This window comes from Canis lupus, chromosome 12 (assembly GCF_003254725.2).
Source record: "Canis lupus dingo isolate Sandy chromosome 12, ASM325472v2, whole genome shotgun sequence".
In the NCBI taxonomy this organism is placed as follows: Eukaryota; Metazoa; Chordata; class Mammalia; order Carnivora; family Canidae; genus Canis; species Canis lupus.
In genome coordinates this window covers 57,150,033-57,172,609 of record NC_064254.1, presented here as the reverse complement: position 1 = coordinate 57,172,609, position 22,577 = coordinate 57,150,033, and the positions used below count along the sequence as shown (strand labels likewise).

The 22,577-nt window shown below is 37.1% G+C and overlaps 1 long non-coding RNA gene across 1 annotated transcript in view; it reads left to right on the top strand.

The window, feature by feature from the left end:
* The window catches only part of LOC112658668 (uncharacterized), a 47,585-nt gene extending 25,308 nt beyond the window's left edge, over nt 1-22,277 (top strand). Inside the window, exons 3-5 of the long non-coding RNA XR_004804460.2 lie at nt 3,552-3,703; nt 6,288-6,341; nt 22,002-22,277. This is a non-coding gene — a long non-coding RNA (uncharacterized LOC112658668). The remainder of the gene's footprint in view (nt 1-3,551; nt 3,704-6,287; nt 6,342-22,001) is intronic.
* Nucleotides 22,278-22,577: the final 300 nt, after the last annotated feature.

Sequence of the window (22,577 nt, the reverse complement as noted above, 5' to 3'; positions counted from 1 at the left end):
TGCAGTTCCTTTTCAATTGTCATCAGTGAAATCCTAGTTAAATGAATCATTATTCAGCTCTGGAAGTGTCCCACATAATTACATGCATTCCTTAGTTCCATGTAGCAGGAAATAAGGAATAGCACTCCTTATATTATTATCTTGAATTAGTTCATACTACATTTCTTTAATTTCTTTAATTTACATTACAATGAAATTTACCTTCATTCAAAGTACCTTCTGATACAGTCCACATATCTTGGTGCCATAGAAAATAGAGCCATCTGTGTCATGCATACACAGAACTCATATCACAACAAAATCACAAAAACATCATTAGTGTGTTATATATTTCCCGTTATCACCCTTTTAAGTAAATTCTATAAAAAATGTAGAAAAGCAGAAGCTTATATATGCCTTACAGCAGAATTGAAGTGGAGAAGGATCCTAGTACCCAGGGCTCTAGATTTTTACTAGGCACTGAAGAAGGTCAGAAATTGTTTTGTCACCTTTGGCACAAAGCATTTGGTCTACATCAGACAAAGGAATTTGGGGTCAACCTCAAATTTTATTTTTTAGAGCTCACATCTTGCCTCCTCCCCCTTCTGCTTAAATAATACTCATTGTAAACATGTATAAATTCCTTAGTGTCATTTTTCCATTTACTGTGCCTATGCATGGAAGTTACAGGCTGCCAGAAAGTTTTGCAGTCAAGCTCCAACTGGGAAGTTGAAGGAAATCTCTGCACCACAAAGGCCAGCGACTCTATGGATAGCCTATGTTCTGCATTAGGCAAATCTGAGAACCCCCAAATGCCTCACTAGTCCTTAAGGAACTGTATTCCATGGTCCTTAGAGAATCTTTTCATCCTACTCTTCCTCACTAAATGTTTCCCCAAAGTTTGCCACAGCTTGATGTCCTTGAAAGGACTCCTGGTGAGCAGAGGGGAGAGACCTAAGCACTACAACAGTAAGTGTGGTAAGGGAAATAAGAGAGACACAGATAAAGTGCTAAGGGTACAGGAAAAGGGAGATTCAGAGGCTCCTGGGTGGCTCAGTTGGTTAAGTGTCTGCCTTTGCCTCAGGTCTTGGTCTTGGGGTCCTGGGATGGAGCCCCACATCAAGCTCTCTGCTCAGCAGGGAGTTAGCCTCTACCCTCTCCTTCTGCCTCTCCTCCTGCTCCTGCTCTTTCTCTCTCTCTCTCAAATAAATAAAATCTTTGGGAAAAAAAAGAAAAAGAAAAAAGGAGAAGCACAGAAATGTCAAAACACCAGTACAAGTCAATGGTGAGGAGAACTGTCCAAGTTGCTGGGAAGACACATGCTCAAGCACAGAGTTAGCCAGGAGCATGAGTTGTTTAGAAAATAGTGAGAAGCTTCGTGGGAGGGACTTGTGAGGCTTCAGATTCTCGGGGACAGTGACTGGTAGGAGACAGGGTGTGTGGGTAGATCAGGGCCAGCCTGTGAAGGAACTTTCATGCTATAATGAGAAAGAAAAAACTTGGTTTTGAACCCAACTTGTTAATGGCTGTGCAACGACAACTTGACCCCTGAGTATTGAGCTGGCTGTAGTTCTTTCTAGGAGACTCTGCTTCATTATGCATCAGGCTCAGGCAATAAACAGGCAATTAGTTGACATAAAATTATTTATTGTTCAATTATGTGAAATCATGGTGGTAAGTATTCAAGAATTTGGCTTTCAAAAAACTGGAACTTGAATAGTTAGAATGATATATAACATATAGAAGCAAATTAAAAGGTTGTAACTAATAGATCTGGCACTATTATTAATTAAGGGTAATTAAAGAATTAGGGTCACTCTATTGAAATGAAGGATTGAAATGACTGTCTGGATAATTGACACCCAGAACCCTCGTTGACCTGAATTACCTGAGGTTTTTGGCTTTAATTATGTGATTAGTTGCCTCCAATTCCCCATTTTGCTTTGCCAGCATGCTACAACATTGTGACTAACTAGGCCACCAAACGGAAATGAAGTCCTCAGCAGAGATGATCAGAAACAATTTCAATGGGCTCCTGACAAGCAAGGGAATAGTAGTTATGGGGTGAACTCCAAAAGAAAATAGCACTTTATTCTCATTGCTGTCAACCTGAGATAAAATTACTTTTTATTTTAAGGAAAATCGACTCTCTTAATTGTGCTTAAATTGCTGCAAAATTTTAAATTATTCCATATCACATGAGGACAGCTCCCTTTCCCCTCAGTTCTATTCCCTAATATCGTTTTGCACATGGGAACTTCTACTTATGGCCATTTCATTTCCACTGTCACCTCTGGAGATGCACTTCTTGTTCTTGTGAAGATTCTGTAGAGGGCAGTGATGATGAGACTCTTACTCCGATGCTTGTACACAAAGGGAGCCACTTAAAGCAAATATCAAATGGTGACAATTTATGGCACAGATTTAAAAAAATAACCATATACCTGAATTATTTTAAAAGATTTTGTTTATTTATTCAGAGAGATACAGAGAGAGGCAGAGACATAGGCAGAGGGAGAAGCAAGCTCCCTGCGGGGAGGGGAGCCTGATGTGGGACTCGATTCCAGTTGAACCCTGGGATTACAACCTGAGCCAAAGGGAGATGCTCAGCCACAGGGCCACCCAGGTGCCCCATATACGTGTGCTTCTAATAACTGGCTCTTGCTTCTAAAGTAGAAACCAAAATAAAATCTAGTCTCTACTTTTTTCTCCTTGGCATAGCAGAGTTAGGAATCGAATCGATATCATTTCAGTATGAGATAGGGGAGACAGCATGTGGACATCAGCAGAGTAATTAAAAAACCAATGAATTTACTTGGTAAGATGTAATTTAACCATAGTCAGTGACTGCTTCCAAGAAATCTATTTACACCCAAGTATCCTCAGGCATGTATGGGAGAGTGTAAAATGATTGAGTTTTAGTTATCCTTGTAGTAGCAAATTTCAATTATAATTTCTACTGTAAAAAAATTGTTATAGTAACGGTACCTTGAAGTTCCCCCAAGCTTACAGGCACCAGAGACTTAAGAGAAAGAACATTTCTGTTTTGCTAAGAACCTGTATTTTCTAAAAACCTCACTTGATAGGTTTTTTCCCCCCCACTGGTTACAGATTCCTTGATCCAAGTCATAATTCTTGCTGTTCCGGGAGCTTAGATGGGGTACCTTCTTAGAAACAATTTGTAGAAAACAACAACAAAACTTTGCTTTTGAAGGTTTTTGATAAAGTGTAGAGATTCTCCAGGGAGCTTTTCACCCACAATTTAACACATAATGAGACCTTGCTACTTGTTTCGTACTTTTATGACACACTTCAGAAAGACCAAGGTATGCACAGCAGCACAGGAGTCAGAAAATAGGTTTCAGCTCTAGCGCCGATCCCAGTAGACTGCTTGTGGGGCGTCGTGTTGAGCCGGTCACCAGGAAAACACGACACCATTCATTAACAATATCTGCTGTGCGTGCAGGAGCCGGCCAGGCGGCCACTCTCGGTGCTTGGCTCATTAGGACAGGCTTCTAGGGAAGCATTTCAAAGGGAGGCCACGGATTCACATCACTTTGTCTTTCTCCCAGCCTTCAAGAGTCGTCGTGTTCCTCTACTTTACCTACAACACCTGCAACAATGAACGTGAAGACCTGTGGCGAACCCTGCTCTGATTACTTCAGGGGCCCTGAGTAGGAAGCAATATCTTTGCTGGTGATTTGCCATTAATGCCCAGGCCCTAGTAAGGATTATCTGCAATGTTATAATCAATCCTTTTATTTGAAGATGTCTATATTGTTGTGGCAGAAACGTTCAGCATAGGTTTGCATGAAAACATTTTCTCATGTGTAGCAGATTTTTTTTTTAAAGATTTTTATTTATTTATTCATGAGAGACACAGAGAAAGACAGAGACACAGGCAAAGGAAGAAGCAGGCTCCATGCAGGGAACCCAAAGTGGGACTCAATCCCGGGACTCCAGGATCACACCCTGGGCCGAAGGCAGGCGCTAAACCACTGAGCCACCCAGGGATCCCTCATGTGTAGCTGATTGTCACCACATTTCCTATTCTCATCCTCTTGATGTGGTTTACACACAAAAAGCCTTATTTTCTTTCATGATGAAATCATTAGTACCCTTGGAAAATTTTAATTATTAGTGTGCTTTACCATCCCCCCCAACTGAAAAATAGAAAATGAACATTTACCATCCTACATTAGAGGCCCAGAGACAAGGGTCAGAGAATATGCTCCGTAGGCACTTGATAGCGAGCAAGTTTTAGACTATTTTCTGAGAAATACTAGAGTTGTGCCCTAGCAGGGCCATTTCCAGTGCTGTCGACTTTCTAGCACTAGGGCAGCGGTGCAACTTCTTGCTCAAAAGATACCGAACACATCTTGTGGAACTGCACTGTCTGATGTGACAACCACTAGCTGAATGTGGTCATTTAAATCAGAAAATTAATTAAAATAAAAAAAAATTAAAATCCAGTTCCTCAGTTATAACTGCCACATTTCAGGTGCTCAGTAGCCACAGGTGGCTATGGCTACCCGTATGAGACAGTGCAGCACAACAGATATTGAACATTTCCATCATCGTAGAAAATTCTATCATGAGACCTGTTCTAGAGGCTCCCTTGTTGGCAAAAGATCGTCATGAGTTAATCCCCACACTGCTCCCTTCACATAGTGTGAACATCCACATGATATATAGCTGGAAAGCAGATTTTCCTAGTATATTCAGTTTGCAGGCTTACTTTTCTCCATTCATTTTACAGATTATCATATTTACTTACAGAAATTGCCACAATAGCCTTCCTATTTTAAGCCTGGCTTTGATTGCCCTTTTGTCTCACATTGTTATCTGTGTCTTATCTTACCAGTGAGACTGTGAGTTAATGAAGGCAGAGGCTGTGTCATTCTTTTTTCCCCTTTTTCATCATTAGTGCCAAACAGACATTTGTTGAATCAGACTGCTTTTCTGACTCAAGATTCTATGTTCTAGACTGGGATACTCAAGCAATAGTAATTTTTTTCCCTCAAATAATTATATTTTGGGGATAAATAATTATATACTGAATATAGTGGCTTAAATTTTATATATATAAAATTTTTACTTTTAATTGAAACACCGGTGACATATAATATTGTATGTTTCTGTTTATAGCATAGAGATTTAACGATTATATACATTATAAAATGTTCACCACATAAGTGTAGTTACTATCTGTCACCATATAAAATTATTGCAATATATTAAATATATTTTTTGAAGATAATGTTTTAGGGCATATTGTTAAAAAGCCTCATTAGTATCAAAGGGAATAAAAAGGGTCAAAGAATTGCTTTTGGAATTCTCTATGTTTCTGAAGGATAATGAATGCACACATTGTTATACACCTTTTGGACAGTAAATAAATCTGGGGAAAAGAGTGCAGTAAGATCATCACCTACATTGTACTCGTGCCTTAAATTGAACGATTTAACACTCTGAAGCCGGCTAAAAAAAGAAAAAAAGAATAGAGGCAATTCTTTGAAGTGGTTGTATGTGCATAAGCTTCTCCTCCCCTTGAGCAAAAGAGAAGAAAGAAGGTTACGTTTATTAGGGATTGGAAAATATTTGTACTGTGGGACAATTGCTTGTTTGCAGCATTAAGGAAAAGTTATAACAGGTGTTTTTATTTGCAGTTTTTAATGGAATCGGGGTTCCTTCTGACTTTTATAGTCCATTGTGCAGTTGAGCTGGTCCTGCACCCCAGGAGCACGGCCGGTGTAAATGAGAAGCCCGGGTCCTTGCCTGGCTGCCCGCACGGCGGGTCTCTTTGCTGCTGCTGGAGCACATGTTCGACATCTCCCTTGTCTAGAGACTTCTGTGAGGTCTACAGATTAGCAGCGGCCAGAAAGTCAAAGGCTGAAAGGATGGTTGACTGACTCAGTGAATAAAGCTCTGGACATTACATTACCTCTGGCTTGGAGCATACGGAATCACTCCTGCAGCTCTCAGAGGGGCGGAGAAAGCGCCTTCCGCAGCCTTGGCTCGGCCAGTCCGTGTGTGCTGAACCAAAAAGCAGACTGAACAAAGACATCTAAATTTACAGCTTGGGTTAAAGAGCTGAGAGGCTAATCCAGCACAGAAAAAGCGACATTCAAATTGCAGCTCTTTGTGTTTTTCAATGTGTGCTAATCCCACTGTGCAAAAAAAAAATATTATGCACATATTTTTAATTGAGGGAGACTAAGAAAAAATATATAAATATGCATATATAATGTGCATATTAAATCTATATTATGAGTACTTCTAATATATGTATGTATTTCATTCCTCAGACCCAATCGTGGCTGGTCTCTGAGATACACTGATTTCTGAAAGAAGTGATATACGTAAGTAATACAGTACTGCTTTTTAAAATAGACGCTTTGCACATGCCTTGTAAATAAAAATCCACACTTGTTTTAAGAAAGCACTTTAATATGCTAGGGACAATGAATTTTTAGTATCTAATTTGACCTCTTGATAGCACTTCTGGTAAATCTGAAGTTAACTAACAGGTTTCCTCCACACTTCGTATTTTCAGTCTTTGGTTGACAGTGCTATTTAAAACAAAAAAAAAAAGGCTACTTAGTTAGAGGTTGCTAAATGAACCTAGATGATGATGGAGACTAGCCATTTGAGTTCTGAAATCAAAGAAGTCCATTTAATTAAAGAGAGAGCAATATGCAGTCGTGATAATCAGGAAGTATGGATCCAGACTGCCTGGATGCCAAACCTGGTCTTTGGTTTGCTAGGTTAGGGATATTAGTCAAGTTACTGAACCTCCCTGTGCCTCAGTTTCCTGTAAAGTGGGGATAATAATAGTACCTATCTGACAATTGTTGAGAGTGTTAATGAATTAATACAGTGAAAACGTTAGAATAGTATTTATCACAAAGTAAACACCATCCAAGTGTTGGCTATTATAATGGTTATGGAAGTATAATTTTTAAAGTAGACATTTTGTTATGAAAACTAGGCATCACTGTAAATCAGGGGGTGACTATTATTCCCAAACTTGCCCAAATTAAGTTTGCAGTCATCGAGATAAGCACATCAGAGTTTTTCTGAAGATTCTTCAGCAAGGAGAAACAAGCCTATAAAAATTATGGTATAAATATGTATTTTTGATGTAGTCCCACTTGTTGATTTTTGCTTTTATTGCACGTACTTTTGGTATTATACACAAAACTCACGGACTATTACATCACAGAAACCTGTTAGAATGACTATTAAGAAAAAAGAAAGAAGTGTTGATGAGCATGTGGAGAAAAGAGAACCCTTATGTGCTGTGGAGAGTATTGTAAATTGGTGTAGCTAGTGTGAGGAACAGTATAGAAGTTCCTCAAAAAATTGAAAATAGAATTACCATGTGATCTAGCAATTCCACTTCTGGCTACATATTGAAGGGAAACAAAATCACCATCCTGAAAAGATATCTGCCATCTCATGTTTACTACAGTATTATTAACAATAGCCAAGATATGGAAACAACGTAAGTGTCCATCGATTGATGAATGGACAGAGAAGATGTGGTATATATGTACAATGGGATATTATTAAGCTATGAGAAAGAAGGAAATCTTGTCCTTTGTGACAAAATGGGCAGATGTTGAAGACATTATGCTGAGTGAGGTAAGTCAGACAGAGAAAGACAAATACCCCATGATACCCCATGATATCACTTGTATGTAGAATCTAAAAAACCTAAACTCATAGAAACAGAGGTAGAATGGTAGTCACCAGGGGCTGAGAGGGTATTTTGGGGGGAAATTGGGGATATCTTGGTCAAAGGGGACAAAACTGATGTTGAAAGATACATTCTGGAGATCTAATGGACAGCATTTTGATTATAGTCAAGAATACTATATTATCTACTTCAAAGTTGCTAGGAAACTAGATCTTAAATGTTCTTACCACAAACAAGAAATGATAATTATGGGAAATGAAAGAGGTGTTAACCTCTAATAATCATACTACAATATATAAATGTATCAGAACAATACATCACATACCATAAACTTACACCATGTTGTATGTCAAATATATCTCAATAAAAATAAGTATTTCAATATATAGAAAGTTATAATGTATTTTCCCAAACTCTCCAATTTCCAGATAATATGTAATTATTCTCAGTTTGTAAATACCTTTTTAGCAAGTCTTGAGTCTCATTTTAGGTTTTATGTAATAATTTTTATTTTTTTATGTAATACTTTTTAAAACCTATCATTTCAAAGTTATGAAATGTTATTCAAAATGTCTTTTTCTCTTAAATATGAAACTTCCATCTGACATTCACATTTTTTAGGTAACATTTCATATGACTTGTTATTTAATAGAAAACTTATATCTGTATATTATAGAACTCCTGGAAAAATAAAGCAAATCTCAAAGAATCACATGAGAAACATTCATAGATGACTATTTTTCAAATTTCAGTGTGTTTACTTCCAGTCCTTTACTCTGTGCCTATAGGTGCATCTATATAAGTGTAATATCTGTAAAATGAAGACAGGATCATACCACACCGATTTTTAGTGATATATGGTAGAGTGCAAGACAGTGATGCCCAGAGGTTATGAATGGATGGTTGAGGACATTCTACCAGAGGTCAAATCCTCTATCTACCATTTACTAGTGGTCTGAACCCAAGCAAATCCCTATCTTACCTCAATCTCATTTTTCTCATCTATAAATACAGGGATGAAATTGTAGAGATTCCTTAATATGCTTCAAAGGAGCTTTTAAAAGATTTGTTAACAATATTGTTAAATAATTTTTTATCTTTTTTAATGGTTATACTACAACTTATGTAAACATTTGTTTCAGTTGGTTTACTTTTGACTCTAGGTAAAGCAGAAAAGCCAATTAAAAGTAGCCTTAATAATAAAGATACTTCTTATTTCACATACCAAGGGGACTTGTGGACTTCTTTCAAAATGGATTAATCCAACAACTCAACAACAGCATCAAAGTTCTTTCCATTTCCCTGCTCTTAGATTCTTTCCCAGCATATGGGCTTATTGGGCTAAGCTGGATGCTTTCATGGTTCCAAGACATTGGCATGGTTCCAAGCATTGCATGTAGATACATCAATGCCAACTAGAAGAAAACAGAAAATCTCTGACTAATGGTTTATATAAGAGCCAGGGAAACTGCCAGAGGAATACTTGCTCTCATGTTTCATTGGCCAGAAACTTGTCACATGCTCATTTAAAAATCACTCAATAGAAATAGCATCATTCTGACAGGCTTCACAAATCTTGACTAGAGAGAGCTCATCCTCACAGAAGCTCCTGGCTGCTACTGAATCAAACTGGGGTTCTACTTTGTACATTAGAAGGATAGGATGACTGCTCAATAAACAACCAAGAATATCCAATGCATTGTTAGCACATTTTTGATCATTTTTGTTAGTTGTACTTTTTAACTATAAATATTACCATAATCAACAACCCTGAACAAATGTATTTGTGCATATCTTTAATTTTTAAAGGATTCAAATGTCCATAAATGGAATTCTTGGGTAAAAGATTCTTTAAGTCTTTTAATGTATGCTTTAATGTAATGTATGTAACAAGAGAATATTGTAGCATGTGTTCTTGAGTTTATCCATCCTTTTATACCCCAGCTAATATAAGGTGTTAGTATTAATTAGATCTCTACCAGGTGGAAATTGGTATCATTTATTTTGATTAGTATTTCCTTGATTACTTGCCCCCTTGCTAAACTTTTATTCTAATCAGCAGATTATTAGACAATTAAATTGGTGACAATAAAAGAGACTCGAGGTTGGGTTTCCAGAAATAATTCTCAAGACACGCTGTAGAACTGGTCACCAAAGGCAAGCCACTGACCTGATATGTCAAAGTGGGAAGATGCTGCACTTAGAGTTAGTTCTAGAACCTTGTCACTTCTACTCTGTTACTAGTGATTTACTAGTGAATGCCTCAAGCCTGTTTTCTCTACTAGTTCTGAATTCAAGAACCCATAGCAAAATCTGGATGACATCTAGAATTCTAGCTGACTTGGGTTCCAGGAAAGTAAGTTACAGCTTTTCAGCTTTTGAAGTATACAAAAGCAGTCAGGAAAGAGGTTGGATTAGATGTGGATGAGCCAACTTTGGTTTCTGCCACACTTGGCAGTTCTACTTTTAGGAATTAATTTTACAGAAATAATTATGAATGCACCCAAAAACATAACTAAAGAGATATTTATCACAGTGTTATCTGTAACAGTGGAAGATTGGAAATCATTTATATGACCAAAAATAGAGGATTGATGTTAGTTCTGGAATATCGTGGAACCATTAAAAATAAGCCTCTAGGAGGAAATCTAGGTGACCTTGAGTTTGGCAATAAGTTTTCAGATAGAATACCAAAGGCACATTCCATGGAAGAAAAAAATCGATGAGTTGGATTTCATTAACACTAAAAACCTCTGTCGTGTGAAAGGCAATGTTAAGAGAATGAGAAGGCAAGACATAGACTGGGAGGCAATATTTGTAAAACACATATCTGATAAAGGACTTGTATCCGAATTATACAAAGAACTATTAAAACTTAACAATATGAGAACAAACAACCCAATTAAAAACTACACAAAGAATTTGAACATGCACTCTCATCAAATAAGATATACAGCTGGCAAATAAGCATATGAAAAGATGCTCCACATCATATGTTATCAGGAAAATACAAATTAAAACAACAATGAAATCCAACCACATTCCTTTTAGAATGCTTAAAATCCAAAACACTGACAATTCCAAGTGCTGATGAGGATGTAAAGCTACAGGAACTCTCATTTATTGCTGGTAGGACTACAGAATGATACAGCAACTATGGAAGACAGTTTGGCAGTTTCCTACAAAGCTAAACATGGTCTTATCATAGGGTATTGCAATCGTACTTCTAGGTATTTACCCAAATGAATTGAAAACTTGCATCCACACAAAAAGTTATATACAAATGTTCGTAGCAGCTTTATTTAATAATTGCCAAAAATTGGAATTAACCAAGATGTGTTTAAAGAGGGGAATAAATAAACAGTGGTACATCCATGCAATGGAGTATTATTCAGTGATAAAAAGAAACAAACTATCAACCCATGAGAAGATGTGGAGTAAGTTTAAATACCTATTGTTACGTGGAAGAAACCACTCTGAAAAGCCTAAATACTTTTAACTACCTGACATTCTGGAAAAGGCAAAACCAGGGATCCCTGGGTGGTGCAGCAGTTTGGCGCTTGCCTTTGGCCCCGGGCGTGATCCTGGAGACCCAGGATCGAGTCCCACATCAGGCTCCCTGCATGGAGCCTGCTTCTCCCTCTGCCTATGTCTCTGCCTCTCTCTCTCTCTCTGTCTCTGTGACTATCATAAATAAATAAAAAATTAAAAAAAATTTAAAAAAGGCAAAACTATAGGTATAGTGAAGAAAGCATTTAGGGGAGAGAAGAGAAGGTTAAATAGGTGGAACACAGGAGACTTTAAGGACAGTGATACTATTCTGTATAAGACTGTAATAGTGGATACATAACATTATGCATTTGTCAAAATCCATAGAACACAAAGAATGAACCTTAGGGTAAACTACAGACTTAAGTTGATAATATATCAATATTGGCCCATCAATTATTAAAATGTACCACATTAATGCAAGATAATGATAGGGGAAACTAAATATATGGAGGAACTGGGGGTATATGAGAACTCTGTTCTTTCTGCCCAACTTCTCTCTAGATCTAAAACTTCCCTTAAAAATTCAGTTAATTTTTTAAAATATGCTATAAAACATTATTTAATGACATGGAAAAGTACCCATAATGTGTTAAGTGAATAAAGCAGATCACAAAATTCTATGATCCTATTTTTATTTAAAATACATGTACATGTGCATTCACACACATGTATTTACCCATGGACGAAGATTTGAACACACAAACCAAAAGGTCAGTCAGCAGTCATTGTCTCTGAGATGTGGCATGAAGTGTAATTTTTTGTTTATTTTTTAATATGAATTTCCAAATATTTTACAATAGAGCTTGTATTACTTTTCTGAAAAGAAAAAAAGCAGTTTTTTAAAAAAGCTTCTACCAAGGTATCTACTACTGATAATTATTTTTAATTGGTAAATTCTGTAGATAAGTTCCAAAAATGGTGTAGACTTGTTTGTTTTTTTGTTTTTTTTTTTTAGAAACAAACATTTATCTAAAAATATTCATGACAAATTCTTTTCCCCTGGAAATAATTATTTTATAATGCCTACTAGTTGTTTTTGCAGAGGTGTTAGATGTTAGGCTGCAATTTGAAACTGACAAAGTCTGAAATTGAAGTCATCATCTTCCTGTCTATACCCTTTCTTCTGGCATTCCTTACATCTGAAAATTGCAGTGCTGCCCTCTACAATCTTCTACAAAATCACAGGCACTTTTAAAACTTCTCTTTCAGCTTCCACATCAAAATTCTCTCTTGCTTCCCCAATTCATCCATCATGCTATACTACGCTTATTTTTATCAAAATGTCCTTCAAAACCCACCACCAATTACATTGTTTAAAGAATAAGACTCAAACTTTAATTGAATGTTCAAAGTTTTCCCTGGTCTGGCCCAATTTATCTCTCTAGGTGTAGCTTCCAGGTTGGTCATGTTCCCACCCAGTGTGCCCTACACAAGGTGACTTACAGTGTCTGCCACATTCTGTATATTGTTGTTTCTGCAACTTCATTCCATATTTCAAATGTAGAATCTGTTTCTTCTAACTCATTTTCCTAACCTCAATATCTTTGGCTATTCGAATCTTATTTTTCCTTCAAATCTTTAGTTTCTTAAAACTTTTCCTGTTTTTTTAATCCCCATCAGAGTCCATCCATTTCCTTTGTGCTCCCCTAGAACTATGCTGAGCCTCCCTTATAGCACTTTTTATAATCTCCATTATGTAATGTGAGTGATGCCTATGTCCATTTTCCTCGATGGACCAAAATATTCTTTAAGATAGGGACCAACCTTTTGTATCACCTAAAACACACAAAGTGCAGATCTTTGCACAATAAATGGCTGTTAAATTGAATTGATTTAAATTACATTAGAAGTCATTTGAAAGTGCTAGCAAAATACCATTAATGGTGTCTGTGTAAGATGCTTTGAATTAAGTGTGAGGACAAATACATTAATGCTAACTTGCTCTCAAGCAAACACCACCAGCTCTGCCGTGAAGATTATCAAACATCAGCTTCTCTATCCGGGACCTGTGATTAGAATGCCTGATTCTGTAAGTTCAGAACAAGTTCACTTTTTTTTTTTTTTATTTGAACCAAGATCAGAAGACTGCATCATAAGATCAATGCAAGAAAAAGTGTAATAGATGCACAATTTGAGAAGTAATCTAAAATCATTTTATGTATATGAATATCTTTGTGTGACTACAAAGAAATGATGGTGAAGGAAGCAGAGGAAATGATGTTTTCACCCCTCCCTCCAAAACCAAATTAACAAACACTTGATGACTCAGATTTTCCTTTTGTTGAGAATCAAATAATCTTTCTCTAAAAGTGGTTATTTGATCACTCTTACATATGGAAACATGGAAAATGTGGTTTGACATCCCTTCAAGAAACTGTTAGTACTTCAAGGTCCTCTGAATTTGTGAAAGATTTTAATAATAATTGATTTTTAATTTATTGGTAATAGGACAAACATCAAATAACATTGCTTATAGTGGATTTTTAAGAATCCATTATTAATTTCTATTATAGAAACATCCATTCATATGGAACCCAAGATGCTGTCCGTGGTCCTGATGCTCACATAACCCTTACTACAGCAGTAGAATTCCAGATGTAAAAGAACCTAGGGGAAGCCTTTATTGTGCAGTATTTTCTTATAATCATTTAATTTTCCACTTGATTCGAGAAGGAATATTTTGCTTAATTTCTTATTTATTCATTTGCATGCAAAGTTGTGGCCTATATAGACTCTAAACCACTGACCCCTCTTACACCAACTGTTTAATGTCATATATATTGCAGTCTAGTTTTTATAGCTCAAAAATAAGCTTTGTGTAACAGTAAAACAATGAAACAAATCATTAACTCCTCAGAAGATCATAATAGCCTGGTAAATATGTGGTGTGTGTGTAATGTTCATTTTTTTGTCCAGTTTCTGCATTTATATGGATTCTGTTACTCTGTTGTGTACAGGGAGTCAAAGGAATCAACAAAGAGCCTTTACCCACAATATACTTATAAAATGTATTTAAAAACTTCTTTTTTGAAAAAATCAAAACAAATTTCATTTGAGATATTTTAAAACTGAAGTATTCCAATCTATAGTTATAAATAAGTGATGCATTTCTTATAGTGCTGTTGCTTAGACCAATTATTTTTACTGTTATTATATCATAAATCCTGATAAAATTCCTCAATACAATGAAAATGATACATCAAGTAAATGAAATAATTTTAAATCCAGAAATAAAACTCAGGGCTTAATTTGCTCCTGTGACCAGATATTCAGGGTGAGGTTGGACTGGACAGGTGATATGGTACTGTAAGCACTAAAATTTAGAGGCATGATAGCATCAGCTATAAGAGTGCTATGTTAAGTTTGAATTCTTTCCATTTATCATCTCGTGTCACACCTGAAATACTATCCAAATTCAGTGTATATTTTGTATGTGTAGTAATCTAACTTTATAGGGAATAGTCTAGTGATCCTCGTTTACTATCAAGATGTAATGCTGGTGATTAAATTACAGATGACACACCACATCAATTCTTATTAGAAATGTGCAGGCAGTAAAATGTTTACATTTCAGTAGATGATTTGAGCCATCTCTCTTACCCATTTTTCATTATATTAAACTTGGTGATTATCACTGGGTACTTCAAACTACACTTGCCCAAGTTACACATTTGGTATTGTATTAAAGCAAGTTTTTAAAATATATATATATATTTGCATGCTAGTACTTCTGTAGGTGGTTGTAAATATTAAATGAGAAGATGTATATCAGAAGGATTTGTACATTTTAAAGTCCTATAAAAATAAGATGGTGTATTATATTTATGCAACAAATATTTATTTAGCATCCATTATGTACCAGGCATTCCTGTAGGTACTGGAAATAAATTAGTTGAAAAAAAAAAATCCCTGCCTTCATGAGGCTTATATTCTATTGAGGGGAGACACATTATAAGGAAGTAAATTTTATAGCATTTCATAATGATAAATCCTTTAGAGAAAAATAAGGAAGAGAAAGGGGATAGAGAGTAATGGGGGTGGATATGAAAAACTGAAATGTACACTAGAATAGTAAGGAAAGGCTTGTGAGAAGGCAACTTTGAACAAAGACTTGAAAGGGCTGGGGAAGGGATTTTTGGAATAAGATGGTGCCAAGCAGAAGGCACAGCAAATTATAAGTCAGGAGTTCATGCAGTATGTTTGAGGGACATCAGATAGACTACTGTGACTGGAGCAGTGTGATTGAGGGCAAGAGTAGTAAGATAACATAAGAGAAGCTAATGCGATGTAGGAAGAGGACAATGCAGAGGATTGCAGACCATTTAGATTTTGGATTGACAAGTGACTGGCTTTAGCCAATGAAACGTGAGCAGCAATGACATTGTTACTCTGTCTGACTTATGTGTCTCATCTTCCTTTTCTTTTCCTCTGAGCTGTGCCAGATGATGTTATAGGTGGTTCCTATAATAACCTAGTCCTGGGATATCTAAGATGAAGTGATAAGAAGTTGAGTGTTCATCTCACCTATAATAAGCAGGTCCTATGAATAAGAGATAAGCCTTTGTTGTTCTAAGGTACTGAGATTTGGGGGTTGTTTGTTACTATAGCACAATGGGGCTCCTTCTCATTTATATAGGAAATCATTGGAGGTTTATGAGCAGAGGAATTACATAATTTGACTTCTGTGTCAAGTGAGTTATTCTAGCTTCTGTAATATGAAGAGTCCATTAAGGGCAAGAGCAGATTCAAAAGATGAGAAGGGGGCTATTGCATTATATAAGCAAGGGATGATTGCAGCTCAGACCAATAGCAATGGAAGCAGCAAAACATGATAGGATTATAGATATATTCTGGAAGAAAGCAAATAGAATGTTCTGATGTATTTGATATGGGGTGTGAAAGCAAGAGATTTAAGAATGACTTCAGTTTTGGGTTTGGACAACTGGAAAGATGGAGCTGCTATTTACTGAAATGGGAATGACTAGGGAAGAAATAAGTTTTGAGTGATAGAATCACAAGTTTTATTTTGTACATGTTAGGTTTGAAATATGTATTAGCCATTTAACTGAAGATGTGAAGTAGATAGTTCTCTATATAAGTCTGGAGCCCAAGAGAGATATCCAGGCTGATGATATAAATTTAACAATGATCGGTAGAGATGGTATTTATTTATTTAAAAATCGTTTTCCACCTAACTTCATTATCTAGATCCTGTAAGAGCTGGTTTCTAATGGCTGCCTTTTATTTCTCTCTCTCTCTCTTTTAAATGATGTGCTACTTTCTTTTGACATTTCTAGCAATATTTGGTTGGATGCTAGATATTGTACATTTTTTGAAAACACATACATTAGGGTAGCTGCAGATATTGTCATATCCTCCAGAGAGGATTACCTTCACCCTTCCTTAGGCTAATAGCATGGTGACTGGGCAGGCTGTTTGACAGCTCAAGTAAGACTCAATCTATCTCTAGCCCACCCCTTACTCCCCACTGGCAGGTCTCAAACTCTAATCTTTGCCTTGTGAGGCTGCTGAAAGCTCTGCTATGCTCTTTAAAAGTTTTCTGCTTAAGTATTGGGTCTCTTGCCCCATTCAGCACTAGAATTTGAAAAATATCTTGAACATCAAAGACACCCAAGTGACTGGAGCAGTGCCTGTGCATGAAGTTCCTCAAGTCTCTGCCAAATCTTCACTAATTTCCCTTTCCCCTAGAAATGGCCCCCTATGCATACAAAGGCTTAATTCTAAGCCTCTTATTTGTTCAGAATTGACAAGTGGGCCAAAGTAAATGGCTAAGGAAGTCAGTTCACTTCTAGGAAGTTCTTACCTCTTCCAAGTTTTAGCACCTTCAGTTCTTATTGTCTCAGCAGTAATCTGTGAGTGTTAAACAGATGATTATCGATTTCTTTTCTTTGGTTTCATAGTTGTTCTTGTGGAATTCTAGTCTTCTGCTACTTATTCCATGCCATCCAGAAGTAAGAGTTCAGATAATATTTAAAGTCAGGAGACTGGTTGAGATATCAAAAGGAATGAATGAAATAGAGAAAAGGAGTGAGTACCACAGTCTGGATCATCCTCAAATTGAGAGATATCCACAAAGACAAGAAATTAAGTCACTTTCTATATGATATTGAATTATATTTAAGAATATCATATCTTACAATTTGATTGTCTATTCTCAACTTTGCTATATTTTCAGTATCGGTGCATTTTTTTCCCTAAACAATTAGGGGATTAACAGTCAAATATGGGACCTCAGATGGCACAAATTCCTTTGGGGTTCTTCTAATGATTCCCTTTATCCTCAAGATGAACTGAAAAGGGGCATTTTTTTAAAACAGTTTTACTCATAGGTTAAAACCAAAAAAAAAAAAACTTTCAATATGTGTGAAATTTAAATATGAATAAAATTGTAGAAGCTCTTAAAAATCAATACATTCAATCTCTAATGATTATTCTATAGATTAATGTCTTGGTAGGAATGGGGTAAGTTAAATGGAGATAATTCAAAAAGAGTTTACTGAAGAGACAGGCTTTTTTTTTTTTTTTTTAAAGATTTTATTTATTTATCCATGAGACACACAGAGACATGCACAGAGGAAGAAGCAAGCTCCTCACAGGGAGCCTGTTGCTGGACTCGATCCCCAGACCAGGATCACATCCTGAGCTGAAGGCGGATACTCAACCACTGAACCACCCAGTTGTGCCAATGAAGAGAGAGTTTATAAAGAAACACTGTTTATAATCGGTAGCAGCTAGGACTAAATATTCAAGGACTAGAATGTCCTAGGACTAGAAACACTAGGCTTCATTCTCACCCCTAAGCCTGAGGGGGGAAAATAATTTACTAGAACCCAGGGCAAAGAGGGACAGGTGCCGACAGAAAGCCCACAGTACCCCATAGGGAAGCTATTTCAATCAACCCTCCCTATCTTTTGCCTGTGATTTCCAATGGGAAGCCAGAAGACAATGTACCCCATGAATTCATTCTTACAGATCATCTTGTAACATAACACTGATCTCTCTCTCTCTCTCTCTCTCTCCCTCTACTCTCTCTCTCCTTTCTCAGAATTGACATATGGCTCCAGAGTGAACACAGCTATAGTACTTCCAGACCATGAAAAATATAGCATTGCTTATCCTTAGCATTACTCACGCGACTTTATAAGTCCATTTAGTAGAACTCTGATACCAGAGCTGATAAAACTGTAAAGATACAAATTGGACTTAACATACTTAATGAACCTGTCCTGAATACAAAGTATCAATTGTTTCCTCTCGTAAGCATTCTTCATATATTTTTTAAAAATGTATCCTGATATATAGCACACACACAAAAAAACAATTTGGGAGTAGTTGACTGAAAATACATAATATTAGGGATGCCTGGGTGGCTCAGCAGTTGAGTATCTGCCTTTGGCTCAGGGTGGGACCCCGGAGTCCTGGGATTGAGTCCCACGTCAGGCTTCCTACATAGAGCCTGCTTCTCCCTCTGCCTGTGTCTCTGCCTCTCTTTCTCTGTGTCGCTCATGAATAAATAAATCAAAATCTTTAAAAAAGTAAAATATATAATATTGGAAAATTAGATGACATGGAAGGTTGAGAACCAACTTGTTTTAATCTGGTCTGCGTCTATAAAAACTAAATCTAGAACCTTTGAGGCTGAATGGTTTTCCTTCACTTTTGCTATTGAAACCTAAATTTTTAGAACCTTGGTTGCATGTTTTAATCTCAACTCACTCTTCAATTATAATTGCTACTATAATTTAATTTCATTGTAAATGTCAATAGTGAAGTTACAATGCCAACGGACATAGAAATTGAGCTAGATATCTCTAGTAGCTAGATGCTACTAGAATACATACGTAAGTTACATTACATACACACATACAATACATACTTTAATGCATAATTGATTTTGCAAATAATCCAAAAACTAGACTCAAAAGCTGCTTTGAGTTCTCATGATGACTCTGTTTCTGGGATTCTGACGTGAGAAGAGAGGTGAACTCATAGCCCTTGACAAACCTGTTCCCCTTCCTGTGTGTTTTTTATTTTATCAATGATGTCATAATTCTCCAGTAACCCAGAAACAAAACACTAAAATGGTGTAGTCATACATCTATTTAATCAATAATCATTTATCAAGCATATACCATCCTGGAGATAAAGCTTAGTCTAGATGATATGATGGTAAAGTTAACAGTGTCATAAGCCCAATAATAGATCTTTGCTCAGTGAGCTGTTGAAGTCCTGGAAAGACACCAAAAGATTCTCTATGCCTACATGTGTGTGGAGGAGTGTACTTCAGGGAAGTTTTACTTCCCTTTTCTAAATAAGAATCACATTTATTTCATCTCTGAGATATCTCTTGGAAATCATTTTCTCTTTTTCATTATGGCTGCAATGACCCTAGGTGGGAACTTATTACCTTCTCTTCAGCCCATTGTTGTTGTCTCTTACTTAGGCTTTTAACCTCTAATTTCTCCTGGTTATAAAACATCCTCCCAATTATCAGTGCATTATTTTTCCTGGGGCACAGAGTCCACACCTCTTCTAATACTTGACATCCTTACCTTCCCTTTGTTCTAAGCTACATTCCTAAGGGTTTACCTTGTTCTCTCCTGGAATGCCCTTCCTTGCTTAGCCCCCCTTTCTATCTTTGAAATGTTGCCATTCCTTAAAGTCTAGCTGGAAGTGAATACTCTCTTCTAAACTCCCATAAATTTTTCTATTGTTTGATAGTACTTATTACAGTTTGCTTTGTTTTATGTTTTATTCCTCTTGTTAGATTATAAGCTTTTTGAGGGCCTCAATTTTTTTTTTTTAAGATTTTTTTTATTTACTCCTGAGAGACAGAGAGAGTGAGAGACAGAGGGCCTCCTGCGGAGAACTTGATGTGGGACTTGATCCTGGAACTCCTGGATCACACCCTGGGCTGAAGGCAGGCACCAAACTGCTGAGCCACCCAGGGATCCCCAAGGGCCTCAATCTTATCTTATTTATTTTTCTGTGTCCATCCGTGCAACTGGTATGATGTCTTTATATAGGAGGGAGAAGCACTCAAGTTTCTCAAAATTGAAACATGCCACAAATATTAGCACAGACTAGAGAAAACATCTAATAATCTGATATGAATAAGTTTTGGTGTTAGGGGGAGTGACATAGGAAAGGCATTCAACTTGTCTTTCAGTGGATACATTCGGTGATTAAAGAGTCATTTCACTGAAAGTAGAGAAGTTAGAACTTTCATCTACGTCAAAATCGCATTGAAAACATTTAACAGCCTCCTATGTTCCTATGAATTCTATCATAAACATGCCCTCTTGCAGCCTCGACATGTTGTGTTGAAATCAGAGTATCGAAATGAAGCAGTTCCTTTAAAAAAAATGTATAGTTTCGTCATGTTATTTTCATGGTAAAAAAAAAATTCACGTGGAACACACTTTACATTTGGAAACATAAACTCCCTGACTTAAAAACAATCCATTCCTTCCCCAATGTAGAGCTGTCAGCAAGAAGGAGAGATTCGGTAAACTGCATGTCACTATCAGCCATTGATAGCCAGTGATTTGTTCCGAATCCAAAGGCTAAACCAAACCTCATGCTGCTGTATGTCAGATGCAATTGGTCCACAGTCAAAGTTTTACGGCTCAGACAGGGCACACTTTATCCTTCAGGCTGCTACTTAAGATAGCCACGACCCTGAGGAGAACCAGTCAACAAAACAGACAGACAAGAGGATGTGATTTGTATGCATCCCTGAGCCAGCTCACATCACCCCTGACCTGCAGGTCAGGCTGCAAATGACAGCAGGGTGCATGCACCTGATGGGATAGAATATTCTCATTATAAAGCCTGGGAAGAGGGGGCAACTCCTCGGTGTTTACCCACAGACCAGATGCAATCTACCTAGGAAATGAGCAAAAAAATACTGATTTAGATCAACAAGAAGATGTGACCGACATGTAAGTACCTTATAAAATTTTAAATCAATCATTTATCCTAATAAACTCGGGTGAACACAAAATGATTATACAGAGGGGAGTTTATCAAAGGGGAAAACACAGTGGGTTTAATCACGGATAAGCCTTCCGAAGAAAGCTAACCTGAAACGAGTAACCCTTATTGAACTGCAACAGGGCAACTTTATCAGATACACTTGGCCACGATCATTTGTTCTAGAATAGATTTCAGTTAAGCAGGAGTCTGAAACGGTAGCTCAAACTTGCAGACCGGTAGTTTCTTTCGAATGATTGGACGTGGTGAACGCTTTTACGCCTTTGAAAGAAATCTGGATTTCCAAAGCAATTTTTTTTTTCAAAATAATTTGTATTAAAATGAGAACTTCCGTGGAGGAGGTAGACCAAATTGCTATGCGTGGTAATTCTTAGGAACGGGGAAGAGAACTCTGTCTTGGATTATTGGAAGTAACTTTGCCTGAGGCTAGTAGAATAGAGGAGATGACCTCTGGAGGTCCCCATGAGAGCTCTGATTCTGAACAGCAGTATCTGAAATACAGTAGAGATTCATCACAAAACTAATCGGACGGACCACGAGTGGAATTTCACTGTCCAAATTGCAATAGTCACATGCACAAAATCCCTCATTACAGTTGGTCTGTAAAGTGGGTATTGATCTTGTTTCTGAAATATTTGAGTAATAAAGGAGCTTTTATATGCCTGCATATACATCCATATGTATGTGTGTGTATACATATAAATGTACATATATATTTTATCATAAACAATGTTTTCACTTCTATCCGCAGGATATTGCGATGATGGATGAAATCATACAGGCAGGATCCCTCAGGAAGCCTGAATGTAGCACCAGTCAACAATGTTCAAGGGCATCTGGGTGGCTCAGTTGGTTAAGCATCTGGCTTTGGCTCAGGTCGCAATCCTGGGGGCCTGGGATGGAGTCCCACATCTGACTCCCTGCTCAGCGCCGGCGGGGTTGGGGGGGGGTCTGCTTTTCTGTCTGCCCCACAGCCCCTGCTTGTGTGCACACTCTCTGTCTCTGTCAAATAAATAAATAAAATCTTAAAAAACGAAAGAAAACAATGTCCAGTTCACGTCTCTTTAGCAACATGTGGTAGAAGGGTTGAGTAATTCAACTTTCCATCAATGAGCATTATCTTCCTCTAAGACCGTAAATTTGAAATCTCACAGACAACAGCTTATCTATCTTTGTGTCCTCAACATGCAGAGCAATGCTTGCTGGCTCTGAAAAAGGCCTAGGCTTGAAGGTGTGCCAGTGATGAAGCACTGAAGCCTACTGCTGTTGCTTACTAATGCAAGGCAGGTCAAATTCCCTTTCTTCCCTTTAATGTGCATATTGTCCT